The sequence below is a fragment of the Triplophysa rosa genome, linkage group LG2, assembly GCF_024868665.1.
Source record: "Triplophysa rosa linkage group LG2, Trosa_1v2, whole genome shotgun sequence".
NCBI classification, from domain to species: Eukaryota; Metazoa; Chordata; class Actinopteri; order Cypriniformes; family Nemacheilidae; genus Triplophysa; species Triplophysa rosa.
Window position 1 is genome coordinate 26,988,952 of NC_079891.1, and position 13,105 is coordinate 27,002,056.

Consider the following 13,105-nt stretch of genomic DNA (forward strand, 5'->3'; position numbering starts at 1 on the left):
CTCATGCTTGCGCAGAAACAGTCGCTAGTCAGACATAAGCAGTGTTGCCATGTCTGCAGTGCTGCAGTGCTGCAGTGCTACGCAAATCTGGCAACCCTTGACACAGCGATGGGAGGCCAGAGCTCAGATGCGGAGCTATAGTGTGGCCGCACTCGCCACCATGGACAAAATGCCTGCAAATTCCGGTCATGCTCAATAGATAACTTTCAGATCGTGAAATTAGCGTGAGTCACAAGTCGCAACAGCAATCAATTGTCCTGCAAATGCCGATCATGTTTGGAAGATAACTTAAGATCGCGAAATTAGCGCAAGTCATGACACGCAACAGCAATCAATGGCCTCGTGAATGTAGACATAAACTGTTTGTGGCGCTGCATGCACAGACAGATCTGCAGATTTAAATGGGCATGGTCACTGTTAGAAGATGGTTTGGTTAGTGGGCGGAGCACGGGAGAAAGAGAGGAAACAACTGTCATCTGTTAGTCTCCTCACCAAATACGGCAGTATAAACGAGGATCGTTTTCTTTTTAAGACGCCGTTTTCCTATGACAATGGGTTAATGTAAACACCCCCTTAGAAGAAAGTCATGCAGGTCTAGTCTACAAGAATGTGAGAGGAAGTGATGAAAACAAAGGTAAACTTAGTTTAGAAATTTTAACAAATTTCTTTAGGAAAGAAAAGTCACAGTTGTGATGTCTTTAATATCTCATAGACTACAGTGGGTTTAAATAGAAATCAAATGTAAACTTTTGCTTAGTTTCTCGCATCTCACACATTTCTTCTGATGAAAAAAATCTACGTCCCAAAACTAATCTGCAAAATCAATATTAAAGAGTTAAATATATGAACTCAAGCGTTGCTTATCAACTTTACCCAAAACCAGATTTATTTTAGCTACAGTTTTAGTGGCAAAAAACATACACAAACGTTATGTGGCCCAAACGTAACTTCCGGTAGACTTCCGCAAAGAACTGTTGAGTATAGTTTTAATTTAATTGAATACAATTAATATACAATAAAATATGAATTAAATTGATATTAATATATATTAAATACAAAGTAAATCGTTATTTATATTAACCAAACAGATCGGAAGTTAACTTCGACCAGGCGCATGCGTTCGATGAAACCATCTGTACAATCTAAATTCATTTTATAGCTCCATACTCGTATTTGTCTCATTTGCATCTATTTCTTTCTAGCAACTTGAGGGGAAAAAATCTGACACAAATGTAATATTTAAACGAAACAAAAACTGAGAACTTCATCAGATCTCGTGAGATATAAAATATTGTTTTCCAGGTTTCGCACTAGCTCACTTCAAGTAAATTGAGCAAGCAGAGAAAGTCATTCTTTCGAGTGTAGGATGCTTATTTACTCTATAGTAAAGTTCGCAATGCACAACACAAGCTAATTTCACTGGAAAAGTCTCTGTTACCAACATTTACCGTTAAAGAGAATAAATGAGCTCAATACCGAACAGTGCTGTTCACTTCTGTGTAACTTTAACACAGCTGATTTACATAACCCAGATATAATACAGCACAGACACCGAGAATGATGTTTAGATAAACCTTAAGGGCTTTAATACAATAGTTATATTCGTGTATGCGATGCTTGCTGATGTTATAAAAGCAAATGGTATTAAGTCTGTTTTGATCGCGTCCATGATTTGTTAACAACACAAGGTGACTAATAGCATTTTAAGTGTCTCTCCATCAGTTTCGGCTTTACTGCACCATTGGTCTGTGTAAATAATTCCACACATGCATAAACAATGACCTCACCTCTGATTGGTCAGCGTGTTTGCTCTGATGGAGTGAGCGGTTTGGCTTCTTGAAGCGCGGGCTGAAAATAGCCTGGCCCCTAGCGTGGGTTTGAATCACTCATGCAGTTTATAGTGCACTGAACAGGTTTAATGAGCCACAGATAAATCTGATATTTCGGTCGCTTCCCACAACACGCGGCCACGATGTCTGCAAGTGACTTATTTCACGATAGCACTTTATTTCAAGTGACTACATTTAAGTGCTAGTACAAACACTGCATTCTCATGAATATGTTCGTTCTAATTGCTTCTCCCTGGAAGCTACTGCACGGAGAGTTTCTCCAAACTATAATTAATGTAATGTTTCTGTGTAATTGCTGCGTTTTATACCTTAAAATAAACCAGGGTCTGTGGGCCGATGTAGAGGTCCAGTTCTCCACCCTTGTCCGGGCTCATGGGTGAGTTTGGATGAGGTTGAACTCACATCTCTTAACAACGACCAGCGTGTGTGGGTGCGCGCGTATTAGCCATGGCAGTTTTTTCTGGGGATCATCAGTAACTGTCTCCATGATGCCAGACGCTTAATTAACCCTCTCTCTTATTAACACTCTTTCTATATGACTCTCGCTCTCTGTCTCTCTCTCCAGCTAACTTGCTTTCTCTCGCTGCTCTAGTCTCGGCCAATTACTGAGCCCAAATGGAACAGCATTAATCAAATCTTTAGTGCAGCAGCATGCTTTGAAATATCAGATTACGCAGGGCTGCAAAACTAATATGTCACTGTCACAAAGCTCGCGCAGGCATTTAGGGGCTAGCATTAACAAGACGGCTAACGTCACCAGCGTCTGCGCGCTATGTGGAACGCTGCTCTAGGGGCCATTAGTAAGACAAGGATGAGGGTTCTGTTTTCACTCCACGCTCATTTTTTATGCCCCCTTTTTTTCCTTTCCTTCCTCCTCTTCCTCTTTGTCTTCTTCTTCTCTTATTGTTCTGTCAAAGCCCTGCGCCGTGGATGAGGAAGAATGGGCCCGACAAACGGCCCGGTGAGAGGGTAGAGGAAGATTAAGCAAAAGGAGGAAATGGGGGGTCAGTGAAGGAGAGGGAGAAGGAAGTGTGGGGGGTGCTGAAATGAGGACAATGACGCAGAAAGGACGAGGAAGGAAAGAGGAAGATGAGTGAAATCTTGAGCAGATAGACGGTCGGAGCTGGAGTGCTCTTGCTGATCAGACTGTTTGCTTGTTTGGAAATGTGCTGACCTGTAAGCATGTGCTCCTTCAGACACCGGATAAACCTCAAACAGATATGCTTCAGCAAAGCAAAAAAATGAAGGCAGCAGTTTTTTATTAACTATTTTAAGTAAACTTAAACTGTAGTTGCAGCTACACCTACTTAAAGCGATAGTTCACCAGAAATATTAATTCTGTCATCATTTATTTACCCTAAATTCTGTAATACTTTATATACCCTATTTCGTTCAAAACGTTTCTTATTTTAAGGAATGTTTTAGCAGTTTGGTGTCCATGCAATTGAAGTCAGAATGTCTTCTTTTGTGTTCTGCAGAAGAAAGAAAGTCATACAGGTCTGGAATGACATATGGGTGAGTAAATGATGACAGAGTTTTCATTTTTGGGTGAACCGCCCCTTTAAATCCGCATCATTGTAACACTTGCCTTTAAGGTGTATCTAGATTTTAAGTTTTAATCACGTTTTATACAAAGTTTTGTCTTTATTTACAAGGAATTAACTCATCCTGACATAACAAGATAACAAATCATGAAAATAGTTTAAACAATACGAACTCTCCCTTGCCCGGTGCATGCTGGGAATAAAGTAAACCATTTTTTAAACTGAAATGTTTTAAAACTACAACAATGGATTAATCTGTCTCAGCTTGGAGGCCATCCCCACGGAGACGCCTTTAGCTGTATACGTAAAGATTTTGTATCGTATCGGCGTTTCGTCCACACGGATCCGACGTTTTGGGAGCCTTAAACTGCTATTTTTTTAAAGCGGGTCCCAGAGTGGATAAATCTGAAAATGCCACCCTTGCGTTTTCGTGTGTACAGCCGATCGGTATATTTTTTTAAACAATGATGTCATCACCCCAGCGCAAAGTTTATGCACATGCTCCAAATCTAATTCTCCGTTTTTAGTGTTTCTCTGTGACAGACGTACTGCGCCACATACTGATTTACAGCTTGGCAAAAATACATCAAAATGTATTTTAAAATAAAATACCTTAATTTTATGTGTATCAGAATAAAATACAAAACACAGTAGCCACACCACGTATCAAAATAAACTACAGTATATTTTTGTATTTTAAAAATACTAAAAAATACTTTTACAAGGGAGTATGAAATTTCTTAGCAAACCTTCCATCAATCAATTGGCCTATTTGATATATTCCTTCACCATTACACTGACTCGATTTGATTTTGAGTTGATTAAGTAAACAATGTTTGATAGCAACAGCTTTTCTCTGCCTGAGTCATGCAATAAATCTGACATATGCAACCAGTACAGATCAATAGATCACATATTCGCATATCCCTGTGATCTCCCAGATAAAGCTTTCACCATGTCTACACCGGACATGACACAACACAATAAAAGACAATAGAACACGCTAGCGCCAATTTAATTTAAAATTTTGTCCACAACGGACACGGCGCAATGCGATAAACCCATTAAGAACAAGCCATAGTCGTGTTGTGTCGCGTCCAGAGTAGACACGGTGTCAGTTTTGAAGTAACCAACAGTTTAATGTTTTACAGTTTGTGAATGACTCATAATTGTTTCCTAATTTAGTTATTTGGTGATTGGTAACGAAGGGCCTACTTTGCATCAGCAACACTGACTCAATGACAAACAAGTCATTCATAAGAAGACAACTGATGGCTCCTGTATTCATAGCAACTAGTTTCTAACTAATTAATCATCTGATTGTTAATCATAAATATAATAATATATTATGTGTCAGGCAGTCATTCTTGCAATGGTATGCAAAATCATGATCCTACTATACAGGTACTTCAAATATTTATTTATAATGTATAATATATAAATTTATTTAAATTGGACATGTATTTGGAAGTAAAAAAAAAAACATTTTAGCATTTCAACAATTATTAAGTGATCAATATGTTTTGTAGCCATATGTTTAAGCCAAATATGTTAAATGCAGCCAGAAACATAATCGTAAAGCAGCAACAGAACTTGTCAACTTAACAAAGTCTAACAAAAACAGTCAAACTTAGGTCTCATTAGCAATGATGCCTTTCAACACAACACATTATGTAAATTGGTAATGTAACTATTTAGCCTAGGCCACTAAAACAAACACCAAAACTTAACATGAACTGTTTAAAAATTATAGCAATTTATACAACAACAAAAAAAGGGCGATGGAAATCTGGCAGCCTGCACGTTTCTTACCTTGACCACTTTTCATCGATATACAGTAGATCTGTTTTCAAGTCTGGGCAAACAACTGAGTAGGCAGTAGCACCAATCAGAGGCTGCATTTTTATGTCATCATGTAGACTTCTTACAAAGTACTTTACAGTATTTTAAAACTACAAAAATAATATCACTAAAGTATTTTGATACAAAATATGAAGCTATTTTCATCAACCCTATCAAATACAAATTACTATTTTGTATTTAAAATCTCATAAATACCGGTGTGTACTACATCGTTTTGAATTGGTTTAGCGGTTTCGTGTGTGAACAGATACTGTATTTCTTGAGATGACGCTGTGAAAACAAAAAGTATCGGATAGGGAAAGCTCTGGCTTCGTGTGGATGTGGCCTTAAAGTATAAAAAAGTTTTCTTGTGTTTCTGTTGTTTTAAGTTGTTAGAACTTCCAAGTAGTAAGTTCATTTTTCTATTTGATATAAGAGTCTTTTCATTTTAACAGTTCGTATTAACCGCTATGCAGCTCAACACAGTTCCGTCTACATCATGTCAACACGCTTTTCTCAGGGTGAAAAAGGGACGGATGAAAGAAACAGTGAAGAAAAAAGATACCTCAGAGAAAAAAATGGTGGTGTTACACAGGAAGTTTGGGCGTGCTCTGTGGCAGGAGGCAAAATAGATGACAGTGTAATGATATTAAAAGCGCAAAGTTGTTAAGATGCCAAGTCAAGGCCCCATAAATCCAGCCAGGGCTCCCACTGCCTGTCCCCACACCGCGTAATTAAATCTGATTTATGAGGCGTATTACAGCAGTGAGAGATAGTTCATATTCCAGCTCTGCTTTATTAGACAGCCTGACAGGCACCAAAAAATATTGTCGAAGTTGCCTCGGCCCTAGCCGCCAAAAAGCCTTGCTCCGCACTCTGTCTTTTGTTGTGTCAGTCCTCCCTTGCCATGATGGATTAGGCACTCTCTCTCGCTCTCTCTCCATCTCCTCCCTCAGTCAGAATGTGGTGGAACGGCCCCCTGTGACACAGCCAGACAGCTTCATCTTCATCAGTAGCTCCACCCAATCCCCCCACCCCCCATGGCATAAAGGGAAGAGGGAGGGGACAGGTGTAAAGAAAAGGAAGAAGTGAAACGAAACGAAATGAAAAGCTATAGTCCACTTTGCAAGATGATAACACTGGTATAGCACTTCCACTTCCAGTTTCATTTTTTATTTTATTATTTAAAATCTTGCATATACAATTACATTTGTAAGTTATTTATAAGTAACACTCCAACAATAAAACTCTGATTGGTATAAATGTTCTGTTTTCTGTTCAAGCGTTTGTGCAGTGTTAAAAAACTGAAACAAGAAGTTCTTCTGGACCAGCGTTGGACCAGCATTGTTCACATTTTCCAAAGTGGTCTATAGAGAATGTGGTTTTGAAGTAAGTTTTGAGTGGTTTCCTGTCGTTCCTTGGAGAGCAAAACACCAGCAGCTTACAAATATCAAACAGCATGAAAACAAGCACCTTTCCTGGTTAATTACATCATTGCATAGTGGAAAGTGAAACCTCAACATTTCTGCTGACAAAACACTTTAGCCTTCGGTGTTTTTCAGCAGTTATCATAAGGCGGACTCCTCAACAGGTAGAACACATCTTAGCATCTCATCTTCCGCCAACTTAAAAACAGATCCAGTCTGTGAACTCCCAGCTAAAGTCATTTTTTGTTATTTACTGTTGTTACATAAAATCATACTACATAATGTAAAGAACAGTTTGTGAAGATATAATCTTGATATATATTTAATATTGACTGAGTAAGACCTTGTGCAAGATTGAAATCAATTAATGCTTGACATCAAACTTTGATGCTCATTATCTCATTTTGAGACGTGGTTTTCACAAAGCTTTCACAGCTCTATATATTTTTTCAAAACCTCGTCGTTATCGCTCGTTTCGTATCTTCAAAGCCTCCCGCAGTCCCCCACACACCTCTCCATTGATTAAAGCCAACAGACGACAACAAAGGCGAAAACATCTCACCGGCAGCCCTTAAAGATTGGCGCGCGCGCGAGAGATAAAAGAAGGAAGAATGAAAAAACACCCGCTGATGTTAACGAGCTGGGACACTTTTATTATCATTATTAATTAGAGCTTTTCAAGCAACAGAATTAAATCAATACGCTGGAGTGAAACAAATTTCAGAAGGGCGCTCAGATCAATCAGGAAGGGTTTTTATCTGCGTAACTGCCACTGAGCTAAGCTCGTTAGCGAAACAGTCGTTAACAAGGCACTCGCGGCGAGAGGATAGATCTGAGCTATTTCTAATTAGGAGGACATAAACCCAGTAACCATTTCTCCTCTCTGATTAACTGTTAAGTTCATTTGTGATTCTACCCCCCCCCTCCTGACTAACCTCTTTCTCTCCCTGTCACAAACACATAGACACAAAACCAATTTCTCATGTAGATCCATTTTCTCTTCTCGTCGTCTCCTCACTTTCTCTCTGCCTCTCTCTTGGCGTAACCATTAAACAGGATTAAATGCTAGCAGAGATTCTTGCCTTGTGTTAAATGATTGCGTCCTTAAAAGGGTAAATGAGTCCATTTATCACGGGCCTGTCCTCTGGGTGCGCTGCAGGTCGTTAGCCATCTACCGTCATGAAATAATTAGTTTTACTATTAATGTAGCAAAGCTCAATGATCATGAGTGGCCACATGTCCCCTTACACTGGGATTAATTGTATTAATGTGCTCGGGTGCTCGCTGAAGGCCTGTAAAAAGGGATGAAGTGTTCGCCAGCCTCTCAAACATGGAACGGTCTTGGGCAGATAATAGCGCAGAATGATTCAGTGTTATATTGCTTTTAAAGCTAATAGATTATAAGAATGCTTTATAGAAATGATTTAAACTGCTGTGTATGTAATACCAGCCTTATAGTGCACTCCTTAGTATTACAAAAGGGATACATACAGCTTAATTCGTGTTCAAAAGCCATTGTAAATAGCCAATATGGTTGAATTCTGTATTAATGTACCACATGCTATTCTGTTTGGCTTGTGTAGACCAATATTATTAACATTAATAGAAATGAATGTAAGCTTTTGTTGTAACCAAATGTGTCATCGTATTGCAGTCTTTTAAGTATAGCCTTCAAATCGCTGTAATGTATGACTTCCTGAGGCTATAATTGCTTTAAATATTTATTATTTTCGCTATATTTTTGATTACAGGCAAGTTACAGTAAAGTGTGTAATTTATTTACCGCTCATGCTGCAGTCATGACATAGTTTTATGGGCCAAAACCCGGATATGAGTTAGCGTTTTAGCACTTTTGGTTTTTAGTTAAATGCCTGAAATAAGGTGTGCGGTTAACCCAAGCTCCCAAGATATTTTAGTGTTTTATTATGTGACACGAAACGCTGTGTTGCAAACAAGTTGCTTCATGGGACTAATGGTTGGGAACACTGTCAGAAAAAATGTGACCCTGGACCACAAAACCAGTCATAAGTGGCACGGGTATATTTGAAGCAATAGCCAACGATACATTGTATGGGTCAAAATGATCGATTTTTCTTTTATGCCAAAAATCATTAGGATATTAAGTAAAGATCATGTTCCATGAAGATACAGTTAGGTCCATAAATGTCTGGGAAGAGTCTCATTTTTTGTTATTTTAGCTGTGTACCAAAATATATTCCAGTTACAGTTATGCAGTGCACACTCTCAGCTTTATTTAGAGTGTATTCACATCCAGATTAGCTAAAGGGTTTAGGGATTACAGTTCTTAAATATTTTTCAAAGGACCAAACATAGTCGGACAGGTGAATCAAAAGCTGTTTTATGGACAGGTATGGGCTTTCCGCTAAATAATTTTAATTTGTTAAAGGTCTGGAGTTGATTCTATGTGTGGTCTTTGCATTTGGAAGCTGTTGCCGTGAACCCACATCATGCGGTTCAGGGAGATCTCCTTGCAAGGGAAACAGACCATAGTTAGATTTCAAAAACACCACCAATCCATCAGAAAGATCCCAGGAACATTACGAGTGATTTCAAAAACGAGTGATTTCATTACGAGTGATTTCGTCCCAGTACTTACCATTTTCTGCACATTAAGCTGGGAGAGGAGAAAGTAATTAGACACTTCAACACAAATCATGAATAAGCAATGCCAAACCATGATATACCAAAGCCGAATACCCAGCAGTTGTCATTTATAGACATTTTAATTAGGGAACACGAATGTAGAATGATTGACATCATTACTGATTGTTCTTGATCGTCCAGCTCTTGGGGCAGTATTATTTACCAAATGAACAACAGCCCTTGACGTAAAGTCCACAGTAATTGAGGGCTTAGAAACACCAGGAGGATGGATTAGCGTTATGAAATAATTCCTCACGATGTCAGAGGTGACACAGTGCAGATGAGCAATCAGAGATGCAATGTTAGCGGAGACAGAAAGGCTAAATGCTATGAGTGACGCTGGACTTTTGCTTTGAGCGTTGTCATTAGCCTATTGCTACAGGTCTGGCCTTTGCTTCTCTGCACATGCTGACCTCTGTTTTGTTCTGTACCAGGGCACTTGCTGTGTCACCTCCTTTCTATGTCTTTCTCCCACATTTTTTTTTTTGCAGGCTGCAGTCATTGTAGGCCACATCTGGGGCCTGTATCACTGTCACTAGATATTAAACACAAAGACTGTGGATGCTTTCTGTGGGTCAGAAACAGAGCCGTTAGTCGAGGATGTCTGTTTTTGTCCTTTATTCATCCATTGTTTTAGATCGTGATCTAGTTTCAAGCTGTATTTGTGTGTATAGATTTTCATTTGAAGAGTCCATTTGAAAAAAAATCATACAACTCTATATTTTTGTATTTTGTTATGTTTATATTGTTTTACTGTGTTATTATTACTTAATCAAAATAACCCAACTGCAGTGTGATTACTTGGAATGCACAAAAACAAAAACATGATTTTTGAACTTTTTTTGCAAATGAACTCTTATTTACACCAACTTTAAATTTTTGGCCCTCAAAACATGTCAGACTTTTAAAACATCTAAAAATTAGTGTTTTGCATTTTCTGTAGAAAATATGGATTTCTATAAAAAGCATACTGAATCATATTCCAGTAAATGAGACAACTGTGGATGAATTCTTGCCCCTTTCCAGCCCCAAATTCTATCTTGTTCAACCCTCTCCTGATACATGTTCTCTTTCTCTCTCTCGCCATAAGTCCCGCCGTGTTCTCTGATTGTTGTCTAATGAATAGGCTGTGTCTAAATGCAGAATTTCAGATGTACTCCAAGATAGTTTGAACATCTGGACCCAAAAAAGATAGCATCAGTGTCATTACAGAGCCTGTGATTGTATAACCAGTCCATCTGCATTACACACATTGCATGTGCGAAGGTGCAGACGTGCCGTTTGTAAGCTCTGGTTTATGTGAATAAAATGCACTCGCATTTTGGTTGATGTGCGTGTCTGTGCGCACATGTGCGAGCTGCTATGTGCAGCAGAGTGCAACAAAGCCACTACATCACTGTAATTAGTTTTGTCATTCTCTCTGCCCCACTCACTCACTCACTCACTGGATTTAATGTAATACAGAGCTCAGGCCAGGCCGGCCAGGCCATTAATGAGTCACACTGACACAGCCTGCAGGACCTCAGTGCTTTTTACTATCTATCCGCAGCCATGACATCAATTAATCACTCGTTAATCCTCCCCCTTACACCGGCCCTGCAGAGAGGGGGCTGTATATAATCAAAATTTTATTCGTGGATAAAGCGGAATGTAGTGAGCTAGGGAAAATTGACAGATAATGTAATGTATGCTGTAGAATATGTGTTTGATAAATCAGTAACTGAAAAATCTAAGTTGACGCTATTTACTTTACATTTTATTTTGTTTCTTATGTTATTGTGGGTGATTCATTGATCCAAACGTAAAAAAATAAAATTTATTTTTCTTCCACTGAAATGACTTTTCCGCTGGGGTAATTTAGGCTCCATGGGCTATTGGATTATGTTCAGCAAAAGCTGAATAGAAATTTAGCAATGTGGTACGGAATGCCCACTTTTCACGATTCAATCAATTTCAGATAAATAAAATTAGTCCCAGAATGTCCTGCTCAACATTTGTTCTCTCTTTATACAGTATATATATATCCTGTTTTACTTCGAAATACATCATACTGCTCAAATAAAACCACTTGTAAACCAGGATTCACATTCATCTTAAATCCGTCGTGACCAATTGTGGATTTTATTGTTAATTATGCACTTTAGGAAAAACCTAGATAAGCAGAGAACATTTCCTTAAAAAGCCGTTTTATGGTTTATTTTCCGGCGTGTATATCGGAGCGTCTCCTCCTCCACAGGGAGTGACTGAGGAGATCCAGGTGTTGGATGGACTTTGCATTAACAGGTGTTTCAGAGATCTTGGCCTTGTATGGAAAGAGTTGTCCACTGTGAATGTTGTGTTTATTCTCTCTGCCTCTCTCTCACTCACTCTCTCTCTCTTGATAAATGACACACTTTCATGGGGCTGACTTTCACAGTGCTGGAATTTCTCACAGCCGTTAGTCTTTGACATTTTGTTTCCTCTACAAAAAGAAGGGGAACATACTCTTATTTCCAGACGTCCCCTCATCCTATTGCGTGTAGCTTTTGGGATATCAAAATGTATGTGTAAAGGAGTACAGTATGTATGTATATTTAAGGGAGTTCAATTCATCATCCAATTATTTTTAAATACAGAAGTAAAGTTATACTATGTGAAGTAAGTATACTAATATCAATGTACTGGAAGTATATTTGTAAGTGTCTAATTTCAATAAAACTTGGGACTAAATTGCCCCACTTTTTAGTTTATAAAAGTATACTTTTAAATAGACTTTGAGTGTTGCAGTAGGAACATTTGAGTACACTGCTACTTTACAAATATGTTTTTTGTTTCTACTCCAACTATATGACAAGTGAACATATAGGTCTACATTTTTTAGTTTACGAAAGTACACGTTAAGTACACCCTCTGTAAACTAGTTGGTTTTCATACTGCAAGTTTACTTGTAAGTTTTCTTTAGTGAACTAAACATCAAAATTATAGTTGAATATTTATATATTTGTTTAACATTTTAAGTATACAGTACTACCATGTAACAAGTATATCTCAGTCAAAAGACTGAATACAAGTATAGGTCAAATATATTTAAAAGTTTCTGTCAGTATAAATCAAGTTTACTTGAGTGTAATTTTATGTATTTGAGAAGTATATAAAGTACATTTCTAGGTAGTGTGTAAAAAGTAGACTGAAAATAAACATATTCTTTTTTGTTTGATTGTTTAAAAGAAGTAAACTAATAGCACACATAAACTTTTTTTAGTAAAGGTCTGCAGTAGATAATGTGAAGAATCAAACATTGGCCTCCGTTGACTTTTATTTCATAAACACAAAACTGTGTTTGAGAAATATTTCTTTAAATATCTCATGTTTTATAGAAAAAAAGAGAGTCAAACAGGGTTTAAACCACATGTAGGTGAAATACTGTCGACAGAATTTTTATTTTGGGGTGAACTATCCCCAGTAAGCTCAATAATTCATACTGGTTGTAGTTTGTGAGATGCTACTCTGCTAAATTCTAGCTTGCCAAGCTAATCATCGTATAAAATAAACGTAATATACAGAGACAGCTATAATTAAGCCATTTGTAGGTTGATTCCCCTGAAAACTTAACCTTGTGGCTCTGTAATGCTATAAAAACATTGCTCTGTTTGCTCGAGCACCAGCACAACTCAGCAACACTGGTTCAAGCGATGCCATGATTTTTATAATAGTCATTATTTTTCCAATTACGTTTGGTAACGCTGGTGGTGCGTAAATTACACACTTCACCATTAGATTTATGCAAATTAAATCGATT